Here is an 8,104-nt window from a genome sequence, read left to right as displayed (position 1 = left end):
ACACACCCAGTTGTAATTGTTACATAGACAGTATTCCTAACTTCAGATACAGAAATGATACATGCATATAAACTGAATAAACACATTCAGTAAATCATCTTTTCAATGATACCTCACATGACCCATCTTGCGTAAAGCATATCTTAGTTATGCCATATTCATGTAACAATATTTCTCTGATGAATATGGGGTGTAACGTCACAGGGATAATAGTGTTTCGCAGGGGTGTGTTGTGAGCATAAAGACACTAACAACTGTGAGGCGCTCAAATACTATGCTAATAGGGATTTCTAAGTATCTAAGCCAGAAATTCTTCCTATATATAGGAATACGAATTGCAAAGATGCATGTTGGATGAGTTTGATTATGTAAGCCTTTTAATTAGGGCTGGTTTTAAAAAAAAAAAAAAAAAAAAAAAAAAAAAAGTAAAGGAACCATTTTTCTTCAAACCTTTTTGCAGATATTTTATGTTTCAACAAAAAATTCTGTTTCAAATCAGTTTGAAGGAGAGCATGCTCAGCTCTTGAATAGGTGGGAATGGTTTGGCAGTGGCCTCTCTAGCCAAATGAATAACACAAATGGACGCATGGGGTCAGTCATGGCCATCAAATATGACTTACGGTGTATGTCTACACTGGAGCTGGAGGTGTAATTTACAGCTTCAGTTTAGACATACCCTCGCTAGGTCTGTTGGAGCTAGTGTGGGTATGTCCATCTATCACAGTTCAGGGTAACTGCGCCTGTATTCCCCCTCCATGGTCCCTTGAGGGCACCAGTTCTTGTCTCCTCAACCATCACTCTCTTGGGCTCAGACCCACTTCCCTCCCTCTCCTGACTGGGGTTTTTCCAGGCTGCACAGTTCTCTGCCTGTGATATTCCTAGCCAGCCAGGTAGCCTAAGAGGCCAGCATCTGCACTTTGCTTTCTTTCAAGAGGCTATGAACAGCATAATGGCTGCAGTTACAAGTTACCACCAGCTTTTTCTAAGCAAGCATGTTTATTATGAAGTTGAAAGCATTACAGAGAAAATCATTAAAAACAATAAAAGAACCTACATGCATGCTAAGAAGCTGTGTAGCCATCACCCGAACCCTGCTCTTGGGCTCTGGTAGCTGTCAGTCCGTCAACATCCACAATTAGGGTTTCCCTATGGTTATAAGTTCATAATAGTCTCAGATTCAGAACCAGACCCCAGGCTGGGCAGTGCAGCCATTTCTTTCAGCTTTGGCCTCTGATCTTGGCCTTCAGGGACAGGTGATCAGCAGACAGACCCTCTCCTCAGGGTGTAGCTTCAAGAGGCTGGGTTTTTGTATAACCTGAGTTGCATTAAATGCTTCCTAGGGAATCCCAAGGAAACCTACTTCCCATGTATTGACCCACAAGTCCATTGGACATGTTTTCAGTATAGTTCTTTGAACTCCCAGGCCTCACATCACATCTCCTACCCCCCCCCCCCCCGAGAGAGTATATACAGTCTCCGTTCACTGTATATAATAAACTTGGTATTTAATACAATAGACCCCAAAGATACTTAAATGTAATTCAGTAAAGTCTCCCAAGATCTTGCAGGAAATGCTGTATCTGTCATAGTGCCCCTAGGCAATGCTGAATTTACCTAATAAAATGAGATCTCCTCAGGGCTCTGGTTGGGTTAGGAGGAAGTGAGAGACGCGGAAGACCGTCAGAGAAATATGAGTATGCTGCTCAGGAAACTGGGGCAGGGCCCTCCAGTTGTACAAATTTTTTCTTACACCAGCTGAAAAAGAAGGGCCACTTTCCATTCAAAGGCTAAGAAAGATGAATCATTCAAGCATAAGTACCAATATCATTTCAAGAAGAGAGAGAATTAAATGTCCTTTGTACTCTTATCAATTGTTTCTTTAACAATTTTCAAATAACACTTTGCATATATTAGGTGTGTTGCAAAGCAATGCAAACAGAATCTCCCTCTTCAAATGCTTCCACAACTTGAATCGCTATTGTATTTATAATTAAGTTTATTTATTGCACTTACTGAGCAAATGGAGACTCAGTTATCATTGCAACACACCCAAGGCCATTATTTTAAACTCCTCCGCCTCTCTTGCCAACTTGTCACCATGAACCATTCCTTCTAATCATCCTCCAGTTGAACACAGAGAAGTACACATCTGCATGTTCTACCGTTCTAATCATCTAACCAAACTATCTCAGACTGTCTCTTCCAGTCTCCAGCAAGAATGTTCACCTTCACTATCCACAATGCAAGCAGATGACAAGTAAAATGATTTACACATTTGGGAAAAAAACACAACATATTTCTTAGATCAGGTCTACATTGCAAAGCTTGCTGGTTTAAGTATACTCGTGTATTTAAAGTGGCAAAACCCTCCTAGTGTAAATGCAGTTACATTAGCATAAGAGTGCGTCGACTGATATAGCTTATGGTTACATACCAAACTGACATAGCTGTGCTGCTAAATATTTAACGTGTAGATGATGCTGTAGTAGTTGCATGTTTTGTCTCAGCCTTCTGCATTGGGTACCTGAGTTTGACATAGAGAACATCTACTTAGGAGCTAGACACAGTTCACTTGAATGAGTTACTCTTCCTTCCTCTAATCAGATATCATGCACTGTTGCACACCAGCCTGTGAATTGTTTCTTCTTTGTTTGGAGCTTTGTGAGCCTTCTGGATAGAGCAGGATGAACTACTCATCAAAAGGTTAGGTGAATGACGTCGTTGACTAAATTTATATTTGTTTCATTTAAAAAAAAAAAGCATTGGGTCTCCCCTCATGTTTACTGGCTCTCATTTTCCCCACTGGAGGACAGGGTAAAAATAAAGTGAAGAACAAGAAACAGAACACTTTTGAATTTGAAAGAAAAGTTTTTCTGAGTAAAAGATTCAGTGCAAATGCAAGTTACTATCAGTGCGTCTGACTGGCAGATTTCAACTGTTCAAATTAGGTAGGATTTTAGTGTGGGTCTAATCTGGTTGATGACAAAAGTGAAGTGAATCCAGACTAGTCCAATATCAGGAAGGCCTTTTAATGAACTGGAACTGAGAAGTTGGCTGGAGTCACAGCAATGCTTGCAAGACCTGAATAGTCCGGCAGGGCTATGGGCTGATGCACAGGGATGAGGATCTTTACAAAGGCTCCACCCTGGCTCAGCCACACCAGAGTCATTTCCAGCCCCTTTCAGGGGATTCATACAGAGCAGAACTCTTGCAGTGGGTGCACATACGCTAAGCAGAGTTTCCACATTCAGCCTTTTCCTTAGATAGGGGAAATGCTCTGGTTCCAGTGCACAAGGAACTTCTGTGGCTACAGTGGATGGGACTGGGTTTGCCCCTCAGGAGTTGACTACCATGCAAGATTTGGTCAGTGATGATCTTCAGTTTTTAGTGTCATTATTTAAAATCTCCAAAGCTTTGATTTGTGAGGCCAGTGGCAGTGCTTGCTTCCTTAAAATAAATATCTGAAAAATACTCTTGCCAGCATTCAGGAGGAGCCTTGTGTCATGATTACAGAACCATTGGGTCAGTGCCCCTCTGTGCATCTTGTGTTACTGTAATGTGAGTATCTTTCAACACATTGGCCATAGCAGTCTATAAAGACCTTTTGAAATGAGTGCACCTAGAAATGGAAAATCCCATATGATGGTGATCTAAAAGAAATCTTAACAGCAAACTTACCCCTTCTGCCTTGGGCCCGAATTTTTCTAAACCAGTCCATCTCCAGTCTAGTTGCTGCATATAATGGTTTGGATTCTGGTCTTTGTTAGATGAATGTAATAGTTCCAGATTTACTCTAAAGCTAGTAGAGTTCTCCTGGCATACCGGATCGTGAGCTGGCCAAGAGTCTGTCATGAGAATATGGTAACTTGTCCTGGAGCTAGTGTCACATTAGAACACGTGCATTTTGCTTTAATAGTCACTGCAATGTCATCACTTTCAGAGTACGTAATGCAAAGTGCCCGTCTGTCCTGAAAAATATATGGTTTGGATGGAGCACAAGGAACTTCTGAGGTGAAAACAACCGGATTTCCTGTTCCTGCCAGGTACAATTCTGTGTGATCATTGGTCTGTTGAAGGGGATATGGGACTCTCACACAAAGCTTTATAACAGCCTCTAGGGAAGAAAGCCCTGGACGAAACAGCACTTTGCAGGTTTGATCCACATATGAATTTATGAAAAATTATTTTGGCTGACCTACAAAAATCTCATTCCCTATTCTGTTATACTCTAGTTCCAAAATGCCATATCTGAGAAGGAGTGCAAGGACGAAATGGGCTGTTAAACACTGCCAAAACTGAAGGGCTGTGGATTCTAGCAGACTTCCGTCTTACTCAAACTAGCTGCTCCCAGTCATACAATTCTCTTGTTTAAGAAGTGATAATAAGAAAAAATTATGTTCCTATCTCGGCAAAAAATAATGTACAAGTTTGTACTGTTTTGAATGGGAGTTTTATATCTCAACAGATCAGCCAGAGGGCTAGATCCCAAGATCTGGCTGAGCTGGTGGGGTGAGAAGATAGCGTTCTATAGCCTGCTGTCATGCTGGCTAGAATGGATTCCCCTAGAGACTACAGCTAGTGGGGGGTTGCCTGACTACACTGCACTTCAGCCATACCCCTAGCCTATCTGGGAAAGCCATGCATGGCTGGGAGGGACAGGCTGTGCTGCCATTGTGTCACCCAGATCTGCATCCTCCATTGCCCATGGGAGTAATGCAAAGGGGGTCAGGTTCTGACCTACATTCAGTCTCCCTTCCCAGTACTTCTGTCTTTAAAGCTACAAAGTTGACTTTAGGCGTGGGTTATGCCACTGGTCTGAACTGGAGACAAGTGGTGGTTTGATACTAGAGCAACCGACACTGCTCCCCATTAAAAACAGAGCAACTAAGGACTTCCAGTTAGTAAATTGCAGAACACCATTTACAGCAAATCTGCATGTTTTTCTTTTCAGAGCCTTGGTTGCTGTCATTCGGCCTTGGTGGAGACTGATCTTTCCATCTGTGACCTCAAGGCTATGTTCTTAGTGAGTTGTTATTGTACATAATCCCTGATGGGCCTATCGCACACAGCCCTAATTCTGCTCACATTGAATTCAGCAGCAAAACTTCCCCTGATTTTAATGGGAGCAGGATTGGACCCCCTTACTGCAAACTTTAACGCACATTTCCAGTCTGGAAGCTTTAGCATTGGCCTCAGCTTCCTATTAGATCCCAGCATGAATAAACAATAGCCCAGCTAGCCTTGAGAAGTGCACATAATAGAGTCTATTGCATTTCAGAGAACTCTTAGCTCTTATTGTGCCAGATCACACTTTGAATCGGCTGCTTCACGCCCTTTGACGGCCCCAACATCTGACTCAGCACAACAGGCCCAGACATTTTTTTGCTGTACATCCCATCAGATCTGAAGCTCTGTCCTTTATGAGGTCCATGCTGCTTTGAGCACCTTTCCATTTCAAATGTTTTAGTTGACTTGTTTTTGCTAGAATCTCAGCCTTTTGTTAACAAAGGAACAGAGGTGCGTTATGCCACTCTAGCATGTATTTCATACCTTTGTGACAATAGAGTGTTCTGTCCGGCATTATCTGACTATATCGTCTGAATGCTGAGGCTATGAACAGGCAGGGAAATTTTGAATTACACCCATTTTTAGCCAGAGATCGTGGGAGAGTGACCCAAGCTTACGCAGTGTATCCCTGTTCCCCTCTAATAACTAGTTCACATACAGAGATTTACAAGTCTGCTATATAGCCTTTGAGCTCAGGCAATAAAGCCTTATTCTTTTAAAGCCCAAGGTTTAAAAATTCTGGGGCATTTAATTACAGGAGGATTTGTTTTAGTTTTCCATACTAGGGGATCCCACACTTAGTAGCTTCTGTAGGCTGAGCTCAGTGTACACCAGGGGCTCCTTGCTTTCCTACATCCCACTTTAAGTTACAGTGATCTAAGAACCCTTTACTGCTAAGTGAGAGTATCTACTGGGAGGTGGGTGGGTGTGTTACCACACTTAAATTTACGGGTATTGACTTAACACCTTTAGTTGATTTGCCTTAACTTTCCTGAGCGTCCCTGTGTAGACATGGCCTCATCGAGTTACAATGAAGCTCAAGGGCCTGCTGCTAAACTGAACTGGGGCAGCGTGGTGCAATGGAAAAGATAATCTTGTTGGCAGGTCCCATGAAGGCAGTTAGGGCTTTGTAAGGTCAAACCTGCACCTTAAGCACTGCAGTCATTGCAGATCATAAAACACTATACCGTAAGCCTAGGTAGAGCCTGTGCCATGTTTCCCTCCATACCAGGAGGATGCCTTGCTGATCACAGAGAGAGTGGGATAAAAGAACAGAAAATTACACTAGCCTTTTAAACACAAGGCTCTTGGTCATAACTACAGACCCAGGTACATAGTGATTAAAGCACTACTGATCTCTTAATCTTCTCTTTCAGTGCCAAGGGATGCTCACAAACAGGAAAATACTTACCTGTATAGCTCCAACAGACTACAGCCACCTACATCCTTAGAACAGCATCTGCTCCTCTGCTGGTACCTTTTTCAGTACTGAGGGACAGGTAAGAGGGCCTGCGCTGTACAAGGCCCCCAGGTCCTCCTATTCATAGTGTAACTTGCTGAAAGGAGATAAGTAGGCAGGCTTCTCCTTCCATCCCCTTCAGTGCAGAAAACTTCCTGCCCATCCCATCTAGTGTGTGAAGATAAGGAAAGGGTCAACGTCCAAGGATTTACTTTGCATTTTGTTCCTAAAAGAAGAGTTAGCTAAGGGCTATGGGGAGAGGCAGTATGAGGGGAGTGCTTCTGTCTCTTTCTTAGGGCAATAGTAACAAGCAGAATAAGTCTTGCTTTTTAAAGAGTTGCACTTTGCTCCTTGGCAGTTACTTCACTTTCCGTGTAAGCATTCTTTGTCATGGTGAAATTATGACTATGGCTATATGCCAAGTGGTGGCCTGGAATCCTCCGCCATGTTGGGAGAGGTGTGGGAAGAAAGATTGCATAGCAGTGCTGAGCCATCCCCAGGCCCTTCTGGGGGAGGATCCAGGGTGTTAACCCAGCTGTCATCCTGCAATTTCCCCCTCACCATCAGCACCATCTTGACAAAGAAAAGCTAAGGAGACATGATGTGTTTATATCTCCTAGGTGTCTGAAGGTTACTTAGTGGAAACCTAGGCTGTGCTATATGGCACTTCTCAGAACAAAACCCAGACTATAGAATGTGCACAGTTAAGCTGCACTTGTGCAGCTTGCTTCTTGAAAACTCATCAGAAGAACTGGAGCTGTGAGCCTCGTATATAACGCAACTGTGTGAAGACACATTCCCGTGATACAAGAACCAATCCGAGCAAGAGAACAGCATGTCTGAGAGAATGCACTGGAAGAAAATATGGCTAGTGAGAAGCAATATGAAGAGGTTGTGAGATTGAGAGAATGGGATTTTAAAGTGCTTCACTGAAATATTTATTTCTTCTAAAGATTTTATATATATACATATATATATAGCGCCCACCAAGCTGGGTTTAACTGAAGACTTATAAAAAGCTCCTTTAAAAATGTGATGGGGAGAAATAGCTGCATTAGGCTTTGATCTTGCAGTGAGCTTTGTCTGTGTGCATGGAGCTATTGCAAGATTAGAGTCTTTGCGAGTCAAAATAGCCCTTCTGGTTCTTGTTGTTTTCGGTCTCTGAGCCACATAAGAGGAAGGCTGAATGGAGTGGTGTTCTTTTAAAGCAGCAGAGAGAAAAGACAGCTGCCTCCCACATGTCCTGGAAGGGCCTACATATGGCTCTCTCTCTTTCCTCTTCTCTAGGATCTGTTTGAGAGGGAACAAGGTCACTACATTCCTGTTTGGTTCCCATAACAACTCACCACTATCGTCAAGGCCATTCTAAAAGCTGGCACAGATTAGATATTTTTTAACAATTTCAGTTTATTTCAGCATTAGCCTAAACTCTTTCCCATGATTAGTTAAGTGTCAATACTCTCTGTCTGCTTCCTTCTGGATTTCAGTCTCCTCTGTGCCAGATGCAAGAGTCACATGACAAGAAGCTCTTTCTGGATATATAGGCAAGGTTCTTGTGTTCTAGAAATAGATGCTAGA

The 8,104-nt window shown here is 42.7% G+C and overlaps 1 long non-coding RNA gene across 1 annotated transcript; it reads left to right on the top strand.

Annotated features, from left to right (window-relative positions):
• Positions 1-3,939: 3,939 nt before the first annotated feature.
• LOC122461748 lies at positions 3,940-7,457 on the top strand. The gene is made up of 4 exons (XR_006283903.1): positions 3,940-4,043; positions 4,952-5,023; positions 6,444-6,566; positions 7,147-7,457. It is a non-coding gene; the product is annotated as an uncharacterized LOC122461748 (long non-coding RNA).
• Positions 7,458-8,104: the final 647 nt, after the last annotated feature.

This window comes from Chelonia mydas, chromosome 9 (genome assembly GCF_015237465.2).
Source record: "Chelonia mydas isolate rCheMyd1 chromosome 9, rCheMyd1.pri.v2, whole genome shotgun sequence".
Classification (NCBI taxonomy): domain Eukaryota; kingdom Metazoa; phylum Chordata; order Testudines; family Cheloniidae; genus Chelonia; species Chelonia mydas.
The sequence above is the reverse complement of the archived record's forward strand: the minus strand, read 5'-3'. Positions and strand labels throughout refer to the sequence as shown.